Consider the following 20,801-nt stretch of genomic DNA (forward strand, 5'->3'; position numbering starts at 1 on the left):
TCAGGGGAGGCTGTTGTCCGAAAAACATAAATCACAACGAGTGTGAAACATATTGGGAGAGGGTGAGAAAAACTACAACGAAGCAGATAAGAATGACCCACAGCACATTAGTCGTTTTTAATCAGATGATGCATAGATTGCTCAGACTCTATTTTGGCCTCCATTCATAAAGATCTTAAACTTTGGACACGCCTTCCGGCAATCTTTTCAAACTTTATCCCCGCTCCTCCCCTCAGCAATCATCAAGAGAAGGTCAGATTTTCGTCTTTCTGGCCCCTTCAGAAGATATTTTCATCAGTCGTTTGCGAAAATCATTAGCAACGACACTGTGTCATAAAGCACTCAGCAAATCTGTCAGAACCCCCCCAGCGGTACAGGAATCCAAAATGTCAGTCACTCTGAGAGCCACACTCTGAAGTGGATGCCAACATAACACAGATGTGCAAAATAGTTTCAATGAATGAGTATTTACATGTTTTTTTGATTAAGACCTCATAACATTACTGTCAGAGTTTGGAGTTGACGAACCCCAAGATGCAGAGATGATGGCAGGCATTGAATGGGAAAACATGATTTAATTCCGATACTACAGCAAAAAAACAAACAAAAGGCGCGCACAAGGCGGAGAACAAACTAGGCTATAAACTAAAATAGCACAAATAAACAAAAACACTTACTGTGACACGAAGGAACTATGACTAAAGCGGAGTGGACAAAAGTAGACGGAGCTACAACGACAAATAGGTAGAAGTGACAAGTATTCTAATGCCAATGATCCAGCAGTGACTGGAGGGCAGGACAGGTTTAAATAGCAGCTGGCTGACTGGCACCAGGTGTGGCCAGGTGCCAATCAGCCACAGCTGAGGGGACAAAACACTCAGGGAACATGATCAGGAAATGAAGACAAAATAAAAGCACTGACAGGAAACTAAGACAAACGCAGAGGAAAAACTAAAACGTAGCCAAACTGTCAGGGACAAGCCTGACAATTACTGTATTTTTCGATTTATAAGGCGCACTTGAAATCCATTAATTTTCTCAAAAATCGACAGTGCGTCTCGTACCGTTGTGCGCTTAATGTAAGGAAATAATTCTGGCTGTGGTTACCGACCTCAAAGGTATTTTATTTGGTACATGGTGTAATAATAAGTGTGACCAGTAGGATATGTGTAGACTGCAAGATAACTTCAGTAAACAACACCAAAACTTTGAATGTTCCATTAAACCAGGGGTGTCCAAACTTTTTCCACTGAGGGCCGCACACGGAAAAATTTAAGCATGCGGGGGCCATTTTGATATTTTTCATTTTCAAACCTTAACAAAATATATGGATTTTTTTTTTTTTTTTAACCTTTAGGGCTGCCGGGTACCATAAAGGGTCCCAGTCATTAAAATGTAAAAAATAAGTCAAATTATTATTATTTTTTATTTAACACTTACAGTAAATCTCTGTATCAACTTCAGGTTGATATAAAGTAAAAAAAAAAAAAAAAATGTTTTATACCTTTTCTGTCAAAGACAACTTTGTTTTTTATAGTAAAACTGAAATATGCAGTATTTAGTAATTAAAGCCCTGAATAATGCAGGACACCATTGATTGTAATTATTTAATATTTTTGAGTAATCACAATGAAATGTTGAAAAAAATCCTACTAAATATATTTGGGATCCAAAAAGTCCCCCACTCATAAAGTGATACATTTTTATTAGTTTTTTTCTACTTTTAACACTTAAATTACGAGATCAACTTCAGATATATCTGTCGATTTTACGTTTGAACTATTATTTTGTTTGTATTATGCTCTTTTGTCAAATAAAACTTTGATGTTTTTTATGGCAACCACACAATTTATGCAATATTTTTTCCACATAAAACATTTTAAAGTGATATTTTTAAGTAATAATTCATTATAACATAGATTTTTAGTTTTTTTTTTTTTTTTTTTTTAGCAATGGCAAAAAAAAGAAAAATAAACAAAGACAAAAGAAAAAAAAAAGCCTACATGGCAGCTTTGTGTCAACATTGCAACTTTTTCTCGTTAGATTTCACCTCATTCCACTTTTTTTAAATGTTTTTTTTTAATTTTTGCAATATTATCAATTTTTCAATTTTTGCAGAATTTGTGGCGGGCCGGTAAACAATTAGCTGCGGGCCGCAAATGGCCCCCGGGCCGCACTTTGGACACCCTTGCATTAAACACAAAAATCTGTCAAAATGTTTTAGTACGATTTTGGTAAGCTATGAAGCCGCACCGTTTTTTGGATTGTCGGCGCTTTTCGGCTACCGTAGTCACACATATGCGATGAGATGGTGACTTGTCCAGGGTGTACCCCACCTTCCGCCCGAATGCAGCTGAGAGAGACTCCAGCGACCCCCCACGACCCCGAAAGGGATAAGCGGTAGAAAATGAATGGATAGTCAGACTTAAGAGTATTATTATGGTGTGTGTATAAGGACCGCAAAATGACACCCATTAGCAGACTGTGGAGGTTGCCCTCCAGGGGGTTCTTCTGACCACCAATCACCGACATGACAGCCCGGTTCAGGTGTACAATACGGTTTTATTTTTCAATAAGGTCTGTCTTTTGCTTTCCAGCAATCGTTCTTGTGTCCGTCTCAGGCTCGCTCTCGCTCTTACTCCAGCTCCAACACCTCTCTCCTCCCGCCTGCTGCCTTTTAACAGAGCGACAGGTGATTAGATAACCAGGCCCAGGTAGGCCATCTACGCACCTGTCGCTGATCTCGAAGCCGGTCCTGGCACACCCCGCTTCGCTGCAGGTCCGCAGGCCACGCCCCCCCCCCCTCCACACAGACATATTGGTTTTGTATTGCAATATTATGCAAAACCAACTTTTCTTACCTTCTGGTACCTGCTAATGTGTATTCAGGATCTGCATAAGTCCTGAAAATTTCCGCGCGTCCGCCATTGTAGTTTGTGCCGACACCGTAGTCCAGACCTGGGCATTCTGCGGCCCGCGGGCCGCATCCGACCCTTTGTGCGTCCTGTCCGGCCCGCGTGAGGCCAATTATAAATTACAAAATAAATGTAAAAAGTATCTATGTCGAGTGTGCAATACAACGGTGCTGCTTTTGTTTTGAAAAACGTTATTTGTATTACTTCCGTGTGGACGTATGCGTGTGCGTGATTGTGAGTGAATGTGAACAGCTGCAATCACAAATTACAAAATAAAGTTGAAAAAACATCTATGTCGTGCGCGCAATACAACTGTGCTGCTTTTATTTTGAAAAGTATTATTTATGGGCGTATGTCCGTGTGTAACCTGCGAGTGAAGGTGCACATGCAGCGACAAGTGATGCACGGTTTACACCCGAGATGCTAAAAAGAGAAAAGTTGATGACGAATGGCGTGTTTTCAACAAGACATGGACTGCCAAGCAACGTTCCCTCTAAGGTGCGCGCCTGCGCAATTGCGCACTGCTTAAGCGTCCGCTGCGCACAGCAAATATATGCCGCGCACCAAATCAAATCTCATCTGAATTCTAAACAAAATAAACACATTTATTCTATGTAATTTTGCAATGCAACTTTGAGTGACAGTGACAACAAGCGGCCCTAACGGTGTTCGTCAACACCGTTCAATTGAACACCGTTCAATTATTGTAACGTCTATCGAGATGCTTCGAGGACAGGAATTATATCGATCACTTTATTGAGCAAAACTGTTTATATTCGGCCATAACCACACCAAAACATGAGTAAAACACTTCTATCTGGAAAAACTAGTCATTTTCTGCCGTACAAACCAGGCCAAAAGCAACTTGTCATCTGTCACCAACACGCATACCACTAAACCACTGGTGCGTTTATGGCCACACAAAAAGTCGGACAACTCAAACACCACACAGTTGCACTATGACTCCTCAGTCATATGTGTGCTTATTTTACTGTCATTTATTATTAATGTTAATTTATTTATATTAGTCATGGAATGCTGTTACACACACTATGTTGAAGTATTACTATTATTATTATTATTATTATTATTTATCTTACGGTATATATCAAAAATAATATTGAGCAAAATTTAATTGAAATATTGTCGATGTGGCCCTCCAGCAGTGCCCGGGTTGCTCATGCGGCCCCCGGTAAAAATTAATTGCCCACCCCTGCCGTAGTCCATAAGCTTCTTCGTTTTCTCTATCTTCTTGTGATGGGGCATTCATCCTCCGCTGTTGCCATTTCTAATACAAAGTAGCATAAAGTTCTAACTTATATCTGTCAGTAAACTTGCTATGAAAGCCCTAAAAACTACCGGTGTAGTGAGCTTACATTATTCACCCATGAAACTTTAGTGATTAGAGAGTTTCGGTCGGACGGGACACATTTCCGGCGTTGTTTGTGCACAAATGAGCCACGAATGAGGAGATGCTGCTCCGTTATTGATTGAAGTAAAGTCTGAATGTCATTAAAACAGTTAGCTCCATCTTTTGATACTTCTTCCACTCCCGTCCTTGCACGCTACACCGCTACAACAAAGATGACGGGGAGAAGCCCCTGTCAGAAAGTGGCTTGAAGATGATCTGTAAAACATAATCTATGCAACATTTTGACCAAAGAACCACCATTACATGTTATGTACACTACAAGGAAGTGTTTTAAATGTAGAAAATAATAATAATATGACCCATTTATGCACCTTTTAATCTGTTGCGCCTTTTGGAATAAAATAGATCTGAATAGACCCGCTCAAATATCAGTCCATGGTTCTCGTCAGGAAAAGGGTGGAGTGCCATCTCCGGGTTGGGGAGGAGACCCTGCCCCAAGTGGAGGAGTTCAAGTACCTCGGAGTCTTGTTCACGAGTGAGGGAAGAGTGGATCGTGAGATCGACAGGCGGATCGGTGCGGCGTCTTCAGTAAAGCGGACACTGTATCGATCCGTTGTGGTGAAGAAGGAGCTGAGCCGGAAGGCAAAGCTCTTAATTTACCGGTCAATCTACGTTCCCATCCTCACCTATGGTCATGAGTTTTGGATTATGACCGAAAGGACAAGATCACGGGTACGAGCGGCCGAAATGAGTTTCCTGCGCCGGGTGGCGGGGCTCTCCCTTACAGATAGGGTGAGAAGCTCTGCCATCCGGGAGGAGCTCAAAGTAAAGCCGCTACTCCTCCACACCGAGAGGAGCCAGATGAGGTGGTTCGGGCATCTGGTCAGGATGCCACCCGAACGCCTCCCTAGGGAGGTGTTTAGGGCACGTCCGACCGGTAAGACCCTTAGACACGTCGGGAAGACTATGCTGGCCTGAGAACGCCTCGGGATCCCTCGGGAAAAGCTGGACGAAGTGGCTGGGGAGAGGGAAGTCTGGGCTTCCCTGCTTAGGCTGCTGCCCCCGCAACCCGACCTCGGATAAGCGGAAGAAGATGGATGGATGGATGGATCCGGTGCGCCCTATGGTCCGGAAAATACTTTACATCCTTAGTGGCATCTACTGGTTCCCTTCAAACCTCAGGTACCGTATTTCCTTGAATAGCCGCCGGGGCACTAATTAATTTAAAACCTCTTCTCACGCCTGCGTTTACCAAAAGCATGCGGGATTGGCAAGCATGCGTTAATTATTTTAAAACCTCTTCTCACTCCGGCGCTTACCTTATCATGAAAAGCACATTTAATAAAAACATTTTTATTATGGTCTTACCTTTAGGTATAAAAGAGTCCATGCGCAGCTCCTATAGAAGTCTTCCTTATCTTTCTTCAGTTTTAAAAGTCTCTCTATCTCGATGGAGACCTTCCTTTAAGTATTACCTCCTGCTTCGATTGAAAGTCCAGTTTAGAAAACTGTTTTATTTTAGATATGTAATCCTCCACGGTAAAAGTGCAAGCAAACAATGGCTGCTCACTCTTGCTGCTTGTTGTCTTCTTCTGCAGCACCGGTCTTCTGCAGTACCAGCAGTCGCAAGAAGGATCATTAGCGCCCTCTACCACCAGGAGGCGGAAGTCATTTAATGACTCATATTTGACCTGGCGGAAGTGCCAAGCATGCGCTAATTATTTTGCGAAACGAAATTGACCCGGCTGTAATTCTAGGCAGGAGAATACTATATTCCCGGCGGCAATTCGAGGAAATACGGTATGTACTTTGCACAAAGACACAGCTTTATGGCCTATATTTCATTTAAAGTAAGACATTACACAAAGTACACACCTTTTTAAGCTAAAGTACACATTTTTGCTGCAGCTTGTTGGGCTTTGAGGCAGAAAGATCTGGCAACTAAAGATGGAAAACTCGAACGAGTAGAGTCTTTTGAATGGCTTTTTTAACAAAAATAATAGAATTGCAGTTGCGGGAAAAAGTACAGGGAACACTTTGCAACATCGAAGTACAAAGGACAATGATCCAGTCCCGTCCTGAGGAACAGGTGTGTTCTGATTGCCAATCAGGGACAGGTGCGGGCACTCAAGCTCAGAGTAGTGGCAAAGAGGAGACAAACAGAAAATGGAACAAAAATAAAAGCGCTGAACTAATAATGCTTCTCATGAGAGATCATGACAGAAATGTTAAAAAGTACCAATGATTGTCACACACACGCACTAGGTGTGGCTAAATTATTCTCTGCATTTGACCCATCACCCTTAATCACCCCCCTCTTCTCACGCCTGCGTTTACCAAAAGCATGCGGGATTGGCAAGCATGCGTTAATTATTTTAAAACCTCTTCTCACTCCGGCGCAGCAGTGGTGGCCCCGCCCGGGAATCATTTTTGGTGATTTAACCCCCAATTCCAACCCTTGATGCTGAGTGCCAAGCAGGGAGGTAATGGGTCCCATTTTTATAGTCTTTGGTATGACTCGGCCGGGGTTTGAACTCACAACCTACCGATCTCAGGGCGGACACTCTAACCACTAGGCCACTGAACGTTAGTCAACATTTTAGAATAATTTCCACCAATTGCGTTTAAATTGGTATACATTTGAATTATTCAGTTCCAAATTGTAACGTATAACTGCTACCAGTCATTGTTTCCTTGTAAAGAAAAATACATAAATAATACATTTAACAAGTCAGTCTTTTGAATGGCTCTTTTTGAAAGGATCTGCTGAATCCCATCTCTAAGGCCATGTCCACACGGACACGGAGAGCTTCAAAAGCACATATTTGGGGTTAAAACAATCTCCATCCACACAAGCGTAGTAAGTGTCCATGTCTACGCACTGCTGTCATGCACGTTTTGTCCAATCAGAAGCCTGGAAAAAAGCAGCAATGGCTGACTTGGTGGCATTACACCTCCTATTATGTTTATTTTGACATACTAGACGTACACAATGTCATGTACATTATCTTTAAAACCCATACTTGCCAACCTTGAGACCTCCAATATCGAGAGGAGAGTATATTTACAGCTAGAATTCACCAAATCAAGTATTTCACATATATATATAATATATATATATATATATATATATATATATATATATATATATATATATATATATATATATATATATATATATATATATATATATATATATATATATATATATATGAAATACTTGACTTTCAGTGAATTCCAGCTATATATATATTTTTTTATTTTTTTTTTATTTTTATACGTATAAATAAAAGACATACTTGAATTTCAGTGTTCTGCAGGCTATCCGGTAGATGGCAGTATTGTCCTGTTTAAGAGTGTCACAACATTGCTGTTTACGGCAGACGAACTGCTTTACGGTAGACTAAACGTGACTGCTGTTGTTGTGTGTTGTTACCGCGCCGGGAGGACGTTAATGAAACTGCCTAACAATAAACCCACATAAGAAACCAAGAACTCCCTCTGCTTGTTGTGCACTCTACTCTCTAAAAGCCGTAGATGTTATGACGTCATTGGGCAGGCGAGCTGCTGGGAAAGCGGACGTGAGAACGGCTGTCCCCACTCAGGTCCGCATTGAGCTGGAGGGGGCGTGGCCTCCAGCTGCGGCTGAATACCGGGATTCTCCCGCTAAAAACGGGAGAGTTGGCAAGTATGTTAAAACCAGCCTGCACGTACACAGAGCCCTGGGAACATTGTTAAAGAGCGAATGCACGCCCGTGCTGCTGAAACCCAACACTAATAGAATTATAAGGTGTTCAGCAACATGGTGATGTATTACAAGTGCAGTGAAGTGTACATTATATCTAAAATCAGCACGCACTAACGAGCCAAGGAAACCATTTTGCATGTTTAAGGGAATTATAAAAGCATTTAATCATGGATATAGTGATATGGTACATGTGTAATGAAGTGTATATTGTCTTTAAAGGCCTACTGAAATGACATTTTCTTATTTAAACGGGGATAGCAGATCCATTCTATGTGTCATACCTGATCATTTCGCGATATTGCCATATTTTTGCTGAAAGGATTTAGTAGAGAACATCGACGATAAAGTTAGCAACTTTTGGTCGCTGATAAAAAAGCCTTGCCTGTACCGGAAGTAGCGTGACGTCACAGGTTGTGGAGCTCCTCACATCTGCACATTGTTTACACCTGAAGCGAGAGCGATTCGGACCGAGAAAGCGACGATTACCCCATTAATTTGAGCGAGGATGAAAGATTTGTGGATGAGGAACGTGAGAGTGAAGGATTAGAGTGCAGTGCAGGACGTATCTTTTTTAGCTCTGACCGTAACTTAGGTACAAGCTGGCTCATTGGATTCCACACTTTCTCCTTTTTCTATTGTGGATCACGGATTTGTATTTCAAACCACCTCGGATACTATATCCTCTTGAAAATGAGAGTCGAGAAAGCGGAATGGACATTCACAGTGACTTTTATCTCCACGACAATACATCGACGAAGCACTTTAGCTACGGAGCTAAGGTGATAGCATCGTGCTTAACTGCGGATAGAAACAGAAGAAATAAGCCCCTGACTGGAAGGATAGACAGAAGATCAACAATACTATTTTTCCTTCTACTATCAGGAGACACCAAACCAAACCCTGGACCAGTAACCACACGGTTAATGTTGTCCAGCCTGGCGAAGCCTAGCAATGCTATTGCTAACGACGCCATTGAAGCTAACTTAGCTACGGGACCTCGTCAGAGCTATGAGAAAAACAGTAGCGCTCCACCTACGTCAGCCCTCATCTGCTCATCAATACCTGTGCTCACCTGCGTTCCAGCGATCGACGGTGCGACGGAGGACTTCACCACGATCATCGGTGCGGTCGGCGGCTAGCGTCGGATAGCGCGTCTGCCATCCAACTCAAAGTCCTCCTGGTTGTGTTGCTGCAGCCAGCCGCTAATACACCGATCCCACCTACAGCTTTCTTCTTTGCTGTCTCCATTGTTCATTAAACAAATTGTAAAAGATTCACCAACACAAATGTCCAGAATACTGTGGAATTATGTGGTGAAAACAGACGACTTAAGCTGGCCACCGTGCTATTCCAAAATGTCTGCTTCACCCCGTGACGTCACGCGCAAACGTCATCATACGGAGACGTTTTCAGCCGGATATTTTGCGGGAAATTTAAAATTGCACTTTATAAGTTAACCCGGCCGTATTGGCATGTGTTGCAATGTTAAGATTTCATCATTGATATATAAACTATCAGACTGCGTGGTCGGTAGTAGTGGCTTTCAGTAGGCCTTTAACATCAGTACACACTACAGGGAGGACTCTATATTATGTTTTTTTTCACGTAAGTTAACTTCATGATTTGTCGTTAAACAAGGACTAAAAACATACAATAGTTTTGCATCTTTCTTATGACAGAGCAAAAAGTCTTGCTTGTCAAAGTTGTCCCAACAGGTGGAGGTTCGACAGCGATCATATCCAAAACAGCTGACTGTCATTTGCGCCGGCGGGAGTGTCGCAAAGCCCATTTTGATGTGTCTTTTTTTATTAATGCTGAGTAAAAAGAGCGGCATGTTTACGTTCATACATACAGTAAGTCGTCTTATTGTGTGTTTAAAGCCAGCAAGGCTTCGAAATGACAGCGCACAACCGTGACGTCATCACAAGTGTACACCGCGTACGCTAAGCCAGGGGTGTCCAAACTTTTTCCACTGAGGGCCGCACACAGAAAAATTAAGGCAACAAAATATATGCATTTTTTATTGATTTTACCTTTAGGGGTCCCGGGGACCATAAAGGGTCTCAGTCATTAAAATGTTAAAAATAAGTTGGATTATTTTTTTTAAATTATTTAACACTTACAGTAAATCTCTATATCAACTTTAAGTTGATATAATGTAATACAAATTTAAAAACAAATGTTTTATGGCTTTTCTGTCCAAAACAACTTAGTTTTTTTATAGTAAAACTGAAATATGCAGTATTTAGTAATTAGAGCCCTAAAAGATCAATAATGCAGGACACCATTGATTTTAATTATTTCATATTTTTGAGTAATCACAATGAAAAGATAAATAAAAAATGACTAAATATATTTGGGATCCAAAAGGTGCCCCACTCATAAAGTGATAAATTATTATAAGTTTTTTCTTTTACTTTCAACACTTAAGTTACGAGATCAACTTCAGATATATCTGTCGATTTTATGCTGGAACTATTATTTTGTTTGTTTTATGCGCTTTTGTCAAAGAAAACGTTGATGTTTTTATATGGCTACTACACAATATATGCAATATTTACCACATAAAACATTTTAAAGTGAAATATTGGAAGTAATTGGAGCCCTGAAAATAATTCATTATAACATGGATTTTTTTGTCATTTTTATTTTTTGAGCAATGGCAAAAAAAGAAAAACGAAGAAAGACAAAAGGAAAAAAAAAACAGCCTGCATGGCAGCTTTTGTGTCAACATTGCAACTTTGTCTCGTTAGTTTTCACCTCATTCCACTTTTTTTAATGTCATTTTTTATTTTTACAATAGTATTTCCAGAATGTGTGGCGGGCCGGTAAACAATTAGCTGCGGGCCGCAAATGGCCCCCGGGCCGCACTTTGGACACCCCTGCGCTAAGCGGAGAGTTTTGGATCTCTATACTTTGGCCAGCGTTTGCAAAAGTGTGCGTTTTAAAGACAAAAGTGTGCGTCTGCGTGTGGACAAGAGGCCTGAACGCAGTGATAAGTGTAACTGGGATGACGGCGAGGAGGCGTGGTGATACATGGAATGTTCTTCCGACAAGGACAGCAGGATTTCCAGAGGCCGCGTGCAGGTAGGAAATTATTTATTCTCATAAATCATAAAACAAAGACAGGAACAAACCAATAGAAGCCTGCCTAGCACAAGGAAAGCTAGCGGAATAGCTCACAAGGAATCACTAACGTAAGCCACAGAGGGAACTAGAAAACATCAAAAGTCACAGTTGTGTAAAGCAGTGGTCCCCAATCCCCGGGCCGCGGCCCCGTACCGGTCTGCGGACCGATTGGTACCGGGCCGCACAAGAAATTAAAAAAAAAAAAAAAAAAAAAAAAAAAAAAAATTTTTTTTTTTTTTTTTTTCTTCATTTTTCTTTTTTTGCCATTGCTCAAAAAATAATAATGACAAAAAAATCCATGTTATAATGAATTATTTTCAGGGCTCCAATTACTTCAAATATTTCACTTTAAAATGTTTTATGTGGTAAATATTGCATATATTGTGTAGTAGCCATATAAAAACATCAAAGTTTTCTTTGACCAAAAAAAAATTATTTTTTTTTTTTTTTTATGAAATCAACATAAAAAACACAATATATACATTATATATCAATATAGATCAATACAGTCTGCAGGGATACAGTCCGTAAGCACACATGATTGTATTTATTTATGTAAAAAAAAAAAAAAAAAAAAAAAAAGTTCTTTTTTTTTAAAATACACCCCCACCGGTCCGCAGCTACAAAAAGGTTGGGGACCACTGGCGTAAAGGAAACAAAAGCGCCAGAATGAGTGAGGCGAAAAGGCAGGAATAAATAGCTCTCTGATTAGTGCCCGGCAGCAGGTGAGCGTGCCGAATACTAATCAGAGGCAGGTGAAAACAATAAATAACCATGGCAACCAAGGAGACACAAAACAGGGGTGCTGAAACAGAACTAAGCTAAGAAGAGACATACAACGTAAACAAACTATGATCCAGTAACTCCTAACAGTAGCTCCTTGAATTCCTTCTAAGTCTATAACAAGATCTGATAGCTCAGTTAAAGCTCTTTTTATTACCAAATATGTGTTTAATGTTGCACGATTGCACCAAGAAAAATTCCTAGTTTGTGAACCCGTTCTCAAACAATGGCAATAAAACTATTCTGATCTGATCTGATCTGATCCGGGCAACGGATCATAACAATAAGTATGCGTTTATCAAGTATCTGTGTTTGTGTGGACATGGCCTAAATCCCATGCAAACATCTGAGTATATGGTTCTCTCTCAGGACGCTGTGTGCACTGTAAAAGGGCAAAAGTGCAGTTGTCTAGTATTGCTGTTCCCAGTCTGTTGGGTTTCAATTCCGGTGTTCTGCCAGGAAATAGGTCATCCCTCTGGACGGGTGCAGTAGATCACCTGATCCAGCTTTGCCAATCAACGAGGATATTGCAAAAAATGTGGTCATTTCCAACCGCTGATTGGAAAAAAATTGCAATTTAACACAGTCAAAGGTTAAACTCAAAAACGTAATCAGATGTTTGGATTTGAAGTGTGACTTTCCAACAGGATGAAGACTTGAGAAGTGTGCTATTTCTAATTTACTAGCAGTCTGGAAGGCAGCATCACCTGATGGAGTAAGGCAAGGGTGTCCAAACTTTTTCCACTGAGGGCAGCACACTGAAATATCAAAGCAAGCGGGGGCCATTTTGATATTTTTTATTTTAAAAACCAATACAATATATGTATAAAAAATATACATTTAGGCTTCCACTTGATCCCAGGGACCTCAAAGGGTTTTGGTCAACAAAATATTAAAAATGTGTCATTATTCAGTGTTATTATTTTTATTATTAATCAAGGTTGAAATCTCTAGATCAGGGGTCACCAACGCGGTGCCTGCGGGCACCAGGTAGCCCGTAAGGACCAGATGAGTAGCCCGCTGGCCTGTTCTAAAAATAGCTCAAATAGCAGCACTTACCAGTGAGCTGCCTCTATTTTTTTAAATTGTATTTATTTACTAGCAAGCTGGTCTGGCTTTGCTCGACATTTTTAATTCTAAGAGAGACAAAACTCAAATAGAATTTGAAAATCCAAGAAAATATTTTAAAGACTTGGTCTTCACTTGTTTACATAAATTCATTATTTTTTTACTTTGCTTCTTATAACTTTCAGAAAGACAGATTTAGAGAAAAAATACAACCTTAAAAATGATTTTAGGATTTTTAAACACATATACCTTTTTACCTTTTAAATTTCTTCCTCTTCTTTCCTGACAATTTAAACCAATGTTCAAGTAAATTTATTTTTTATCGTAAAGAATAATAAATACATTTTAATTTAATTCTTAATTTTAGCTTCTGTTTTTTCGACGAAGAATATTTGTGAAATATTTCTTCAAACTTATTATGATTAAAATTCCAAAAAAAAAATTCTGGCAATTCTAGAAAATCTGTAGAATCAAATTTAAATCTTATTTCAAAGTCTTTTGAATTTCTTTGAAAAAATTTTGTTCTGGAAAATCTAGAAGAAATAATGATTTGTCTTTGTTTGAAATATAGGTTGGTCCAATATGTTATATATTCTAACAAAGTGCAGATTGGATTTTAACCTATTTAAAACATGTTGTCAAAATTCTAAAATTAATATTAATCAGAAAAATTACTAATGAAGTTCCATAAATTATTTTTTTAATGTTTTCAAAAAGATTCGAATTAGCTAGTTTTTCTCTTCTTTTTTTTCGGTTGAATTTTGAATTTTAAAGAGTCGAAATTGAAGATAGACTATGTTTCAAAATGCAATTGTCATTTATTTTGTGTTTTCTCCTCTTTTAAACCATTCAATTAAGTGTAAATATCATTAATTATTAATAATAACATAGAGTTAAAGGTAAATTGAGCAAATTGGCTATTTCTGGCAATTTATTTAAGTGTGTATCAAACTGGTAGCCCTTCGCATTAATCAGTACCCAAAAAGTAGCTCTTGGTTTCAAAAAGGTTGGTGACCCCTGCTCTAGATCAACATTAGGTCTATCCGTCAATATACCGTTTTTAAAAGATGTACACTTTATGCTCTTTTTGTCAAAGAAAACCCTAATTTTTTTATGGGAAAAACACAAAATATGCAATATTTTCACTTAATACATTTTTTAAGTGGACTATTTGAGATTACATAATGAATGGAGCCTTAAAAAGGTCAATAACTCATAACAACATTGATTTTAATTCTTTATTTATTTTATTTTTAACAATGACACTGAAAAAAAAGTCCCACTAAAATTATTGGGGATCCTAAAGGGTCCTGCTTAGTAAAGTTTTTAAAAATAAATCATACTTTTTTTTAACTTTTAACACAATAGTCTCGAGATGTACTTCAGGGGCCGTACTTATGAAGCTTCTTAGAGTGCCATTTTACACTTAAGTCCTCAGAATTTGCGAAATTTAGTCCTACTCTCAAACTTAAGAATAAAAGCTTTTTATCAACGTTCTCAAGTCTAAGAATCACTCCTACTCTCCACGATAATTAAGAGACCTTCAGAGGTGTCTTAAGTGGTTAGGAGTTGCCAGCAGGGGATGGCACTGAGGCGAGAGAGACGTGTGCGAATGTTCAGGGAACGGAACAATGTTTTTTTTTTTTTTATGACGAGCAGCTGATCAAACGGTATCGTTTAGACAGAGCGGATATTATTTTTGTCACAGATTTAATACTTTTCGATTCCTTGTTGATTTCTGCATGTATCTGCAGTGGGCTAGTATATATAGAGCCACCCACACCAGTTTCAAATTAGTTGCCTAATTAATGAATTGGAAAGAAAATGTTATGACAGTAGCGTATGTATGTGTGTGGCCGTGAGGTGAGTGACGTCAGTGAGTGTGTGGGCGACAGAAGAGAGGGAGCGGTAGCGTGAGTGCCGGCGGGGACAAGTTTGTTTTGTATTATTTTGTAGTTTATTGTCAAAATATACACTCCCATTGTCCACTTAAATATTTCCAAGATATTTCTTTATTCTTAGACAACGGATTCCCTTCCGTGATTGGTCATTTCTATGGACACAGAAATGACGTCACCTAAAATTACGTTTACGGCACATAGTAATGTCGTAATTCAGCTTTGAGTGTGACACTTAAGATTCAGTCCTACACTTCGCTGAAAGTGTGAGTAAGACGCTTGATAACTAACTTTTAAGTGCAGCTTTCAGCGAATAATTTATTTACTCTTAAGTCAACTCTTAGCAGACTTCTTAGGAGTAATTCTAAGAAGCTTGATAAGTACGGCCCCAGATCTCTCCGTCAATTATACGTTTTACTTTTTAAAAAAAAATGTTTTAAATGGCAAACACAAAATATGCAACACTTTCCCCAAAAATATCTCAAAGGGGAATATGTAATGTGAAGTAATTGGAGCCTTGAATAGGTTAATAATTTATAATAACGTTGATTTTGATTCATTATTATTTTATAAAGAAAGAAACAGCCTACATGGCAGCTTTGTGTTATTAGGGTCAACATTGCAACATTTTCTTGTTAAATCTCACCAGTTTTCTCTTTTATACCACTTTTTATGTTTTTTATTTTTTTTAATCGTATTTTTAGAATGTGCCGGGGGGCCGTTAAAAAAATGACCTGCGGGGGCCGCAAATGGCCCCCGGGCGGCACGGAGCAAGGAGTCGTGTGCTGACATTGATTCTGCTATCGCAACTGTTTTGCGACATCGATCGAATATTAGTTATTTAAAAGATGAACAGAGAACGGTTTTGAAGGCATTTATTGGTGGCAAGGATGTTTTGGCTCTTCTTCTGACCGGGTTTGGATTTCCCAGCGCCGCTCTCATCAGCGTCACGGGTTGGTTTCGATGTGAGTGGTCAAAGTAGCACGTCATTCAAGATAACAGACAAGTGGTTTATCCAATCACATGCAATGTTTTTTTTTACAAGGCCCCGCCTTCTGAAATACATCTTCTATTGAGAACTCCCAGATTCATGTGTGGAGCTCAGCAAACGACAAGGATCTGGCGAGAGTCAGGTTAAGTAATTACTTAATAGAGAACGTAATTAATACGTTACTTTAAAAAATCTAAATTAAAAATTAAAAAATCTGGCATATGCAGTTGAGATGTTTCAAATAAGGGCACAGTGTGCATGTAACATTATCGAGACATTGAACCTCCCCTTCCTCCTTCTGTACGAGAGGCCCAACACGCTTAAAGGCCTACTGAAATGATTTTTTTTTATTTAAACGGGGATAGCAGATCCATTCTATGTGTCATACTTGATCGTTTCGCGGTATTGCCATATTTTTGCTGAAAGGATTTAGTAGAGAACATTGACGATGAAGTTCGCAACTTTTTGTCACTGATAAAAAATCCAATCCAATCCACTTTAATTATATAGCACATTTACACAACAAGAATCTTTCCAAAGTGCTGCACAGTCATGTTAAAAACAATATTAAAAACAATATCAAAAACAATATTAAAAACGATATTAAAAACAATATTAAAAACAATATTATGCTACACCAATGACTGAATAAAAACAAAGAATAAATGAATAGAAAACCAATACAGAGACAATATAAAAAATAAATATGATTAAAAACGATTTTAAAGGGTAAAACCAATTAAAACAGTAAAATAGACATCAAAATGTATAACCCTAACCTTAACCACACAGGACAACAGAGGACAGAAGACCACACAACTCACGTAGTGTTAAAAGCCAAAGAATAAAAGTGGGTCTTAAGACGATACTTAAAACACTCCACTGTGGAAGCAGTTTGAACATGGAGGGGCAGAGTGTTCCAGAGTTTAGGGCCGACCACAGAGAAGGCCCTGTCTCCCCTGGTTTTAAGTCTCGTCCTGGGCACCACGAGCTGGAGCTGGCTCTCGGACCTCAGAGCGCACGCAGGAGTGTACATTTGGATGAGGTCCGAGATATACTGAGGTGCCAGTCCATGTAAAGCTTTAAAAACAAACAGCAAGGATTTAAAATAAATTCTAAAACGAACAGGGAGCCAGTGCAAACTCCGAAGAATTGGGGTTATATGCTGGCGTTTCCTGGCCCCTATTAAAAGTCGTGCTGCCGCGTTCTGGACTAACTGCAACCGGGAGAGAGCTTTTTGGCTAATGCCAGCATAAAGTGCATTGCAGTAGTCCAGGCGACTTGAAATAAAAGCATGCACGACTTGTTCAAAAAGGTTAAAAGATAAAAATGGTTCTACCTTTGCTAAAAGACGAAGATGATAAAAACACGATTTTAAAACGCCATTGACTTGTTTGTCAAATTTAAAATCGCTGTCTATAGTGACGCCAAGGCTGGTGACTTTGGGACGCACATAATTTTGCAACGGTCCCAAGTCAGTGAGGGCCGGACCAAAAACTGAAATTTCCGTTTTTCCCTCATTCATTATTAAAAAATTCTGGGCTAACCAAGCCTTGACATCACATAGACAGTTGAGAAGGGGTGTCAGGGGGCCGTGGCCTTTTGAAATTGGCATATACATTTGGCAGTCATCTGCATAAAAGTGATAAGACACTCCATGTTTCTTAAAAATCTCTCCAAGAGGGAGAATGTACAAGGAAAACAGGATGGGGCCTAGAATGGATCCCTGGGGGACACCACAGTAAAGCGGAGCAGAAGAAGAGGTGGCGTCCCCCAGCCTGACAGAGAAGGACCTCTCTGACAGGTAGGATCTGAACCACTCTAATGCAGTCCCCCTGACACCCACACAGTCTCTCAGGCGGTCTAAAAGAATTGTGTGGTCGACTGTATCAAAGGCAGCTGTAAGATCTAAAAGCACTAAAATGGCAGAGCTACCAGAATCAGACATTAAAAGCAAGTCATTAAAAACCTTTAAAAGTGCAGATTCAGTACTGTGCAAAGCCTTGTATCCAGACTGAAATGGATCTAAAGTGCTATTTTCATCTAAAAAAAGGCTGCAGTTGCGCTAAAACACATTTCTCCAGAATTTTTGACACAAAAGGTAATTTGGAAATGGGCCGATAATTTGACAAACTCGTCGGATCTAGACCTGTTTTTTTAATCAAAGGCTCGGCAACAGCTCTTTTACAAAAAGAGGGGTCCCTAACAGACAAGTCAATAGTGTCCCAGATTTCTTTAAAAAAGCGAGGGGGGACTGGGTCTGTGGGACAGGACGAGGGTTTCAGTTTGTGGACTATTCCTGTAAGCTCAGGCATGGACACAGGCTCAAAGTGACTAAACACAGCCGAGCACTGAGTGGCCACATTAAAACTCAATGGAGAGCGAGAAAGATTTGCCCGAATAAAAGCAACCTTATCGTTAAAAAAGGAGAGAAATTTTTCACAAGTTTCACTTGTCATCTCCAGTAAAGTGGCTGGATTCGGATTAAGAAGATAATTAATAGTATTGAAAAAAACACGTGGCTTGCTGATACTATTTAAAATTAAGTCTGACAGATATTTTGTTTTCTCAGCTTTAACCATACTTTGATAGTTTTGACAGTTTTCTTTTAAAATTTGATAAGAAACCTCCAAGTGATCCCCTTTCCACTTGCGCTCCGCCCTTCGCCACTCACGCCGAGCTGTGCGTGTGGTTTCATTGAGCCAAGGCTCAAAAAAAAGCCTTGCCTGTACCGGAAGTAGCGTGACGTCGCAAGTTGAAGGGTGCCTCACATCTGCACATTGTTTACACCAGCAGCGAGAGCGATTCGGACCGAGAAAGCGACGATTACCCCATTAATTTGAGCGAGGATGAAAGATTCGTGGATGAGGAACATAAGAGTGAAGGACTAGAGTGCAGTGCAGGACGTATCTTTTTTCGCTCTGACCGTAACTTAGGTAAAAGGGCTCATTGGATTCCACACTTTCTCCTTTTTCTATTGTGGATCACGGATTTGTATTTTAAACTTCCTCGGATACTATATCCTCTTGAAAATGAGAGTCGAGAACGCGAAATGGACATTTACAGTGACTTTTATCTCCACGACAATACATCGTTGAAGCACTTTAGCAACGGAGCTAACGTGATAGCATCGTGCTTAAATGCAGATAGAAACAAAAGAAATAAGTCCCTGACTGGAAGGATAGACAGAAGATCAACAATACTACTATCAGGAGACACCGAACCAAACACTGGACCTGTAACTACACGGTTAATGCTGTGCCGTCTGTCGAAGCCTAGCATTGCTGTTGCTAACGACGCCATTGAAGCTAACTTAGCTACGGGACCTCGTCAGAGCTATGCTAAAAGCATTAGCGCTCCACCTACGCCAGCCCTCATCTGCTCATCAACACCCGTGCTCATCTGCGTTTCGGCGATCGACGGCGCAATGAAGGACTTCACCCGATCATCGATGCGGTCGGCGGCTAGCGTCGGATAGCGCGTCTGCTATCTAACTCAAGGTCCTCCTGGTTGTGTTGCTGCTGCCAGCCGCTAATACACCGATCCCACCTACAGCTTTCTTCTTTGCAGTCTCCATTCTTCATTAAACAAATAGCAAAAGATTCACCAACACAGATGTCCAGAATACTGTGGAATTTTGCGATGAAAACAGAGCTTTTTGTATTGGATTCAATGGGTCTGAATACTTCCGTTTCAACCATTGACGTCACGCGCAAACGTCATCATAAATAGACGTTTTCAACCGGAAGTTCCCCGGGAAGTTTAAAATTGCACTTTATAAGTTAACCCGGCCGTATTGGCATGTGTTGCAATGTTAAGATTTCATCATTGATATATAAACTATCAGACTGCGTGGTCGGTAGTAGTGGGTTTCAGTAGGCCTTTAAAGCCAAGCCTTAGCCCTTTTGGGACTCGCCAGAAATTGGACATTATTGGGTACCGGGACGCCCCCCCGCAGAAAGTGTAACTTTGGCCAGTTCGCTCAGGCAGGAAGATTCCCTCGCTGCTCTCCTCTCAAAATGGTAATGACCCTTGTAACTGTACGTTTACTGTCAATCTATCCGCATGCCACCAGAGCTGAATCAGACTGGGGCGGCTCCCATACGAGGACCTCACTGAACCATTCAATCTCTACTGTGCATTTTTGGTTCTGATTTTTCTAGCCTTTTTTTGGAAGTGGAAAACATTGCAAATTAGATCTGTTTATTTGTGGGGATCCCCATTGATATTTGACAGGCAGTCTACTACCAGCAAAATCTATTGAAATTCAACCATGAAAATCCTTTGTCCAAGAGGTAGGTAGGTAGGATATATTGTCATTGCACAAGGCATTATCGTCTGCATACTGCAGACGATAATGCCCTCATAGCCCTCTCAGAAGAGGACCTACAGTGCACTCTGTCTGCTTTTGCGAAGGCATACAAACAGCTTGGTCTTGCCATCAATATAAAGAAAACCCAAATCCTCCACCAATCACCACCAAACAGTAGTGCACCTGTCCTGCCCCCAAACTTCTCAATTGACAAAATCCGACTGGAAAATGTGGACCACTTCCAATATCTCGGGAGCCTCCTGTCATCTAAAGCTGTCATTGACGATGAAATTCACCACCGCCTCAGCTGTGTCAGTGGGGCCTTCTCAAGGCTGAGGAAGCGAGTCTTCGAGAACCGTGACCTCCAAGCAAAGACCAAAATCCTGGTCTACAAAGCAGTCGTGCTCCCCACCCTTCTGTATGGGTCAGAAGCCTGGACCACCTACAGCAGACACTTAAAGGCACTCGAGACCTACCATCATAGATGTCTCAGAAAAATCCTCAGGATCAGCTGGGAGGACCGACGCACCAACACCAGCGTCCTGGAGGAGGCTGGCTTGCCCACCATCACTGCCACGATTGCCC

This window comes from Entelurus aequoreus, linkage group LG07 (assembly GCF_033978785.1).
Source record: "Entelurus aequoreus isolate RoL-2023_Sb linkage group LG07, RoL_Eaeq_v1.1, whole genome shotgun sequence".
Lineage (NCBI taxonomy): Eukaryota > Metazoa > Chordata > Actinopteri > Syngnathiformes > Syngnathidae > Entelurus > Entelurus aequoreus.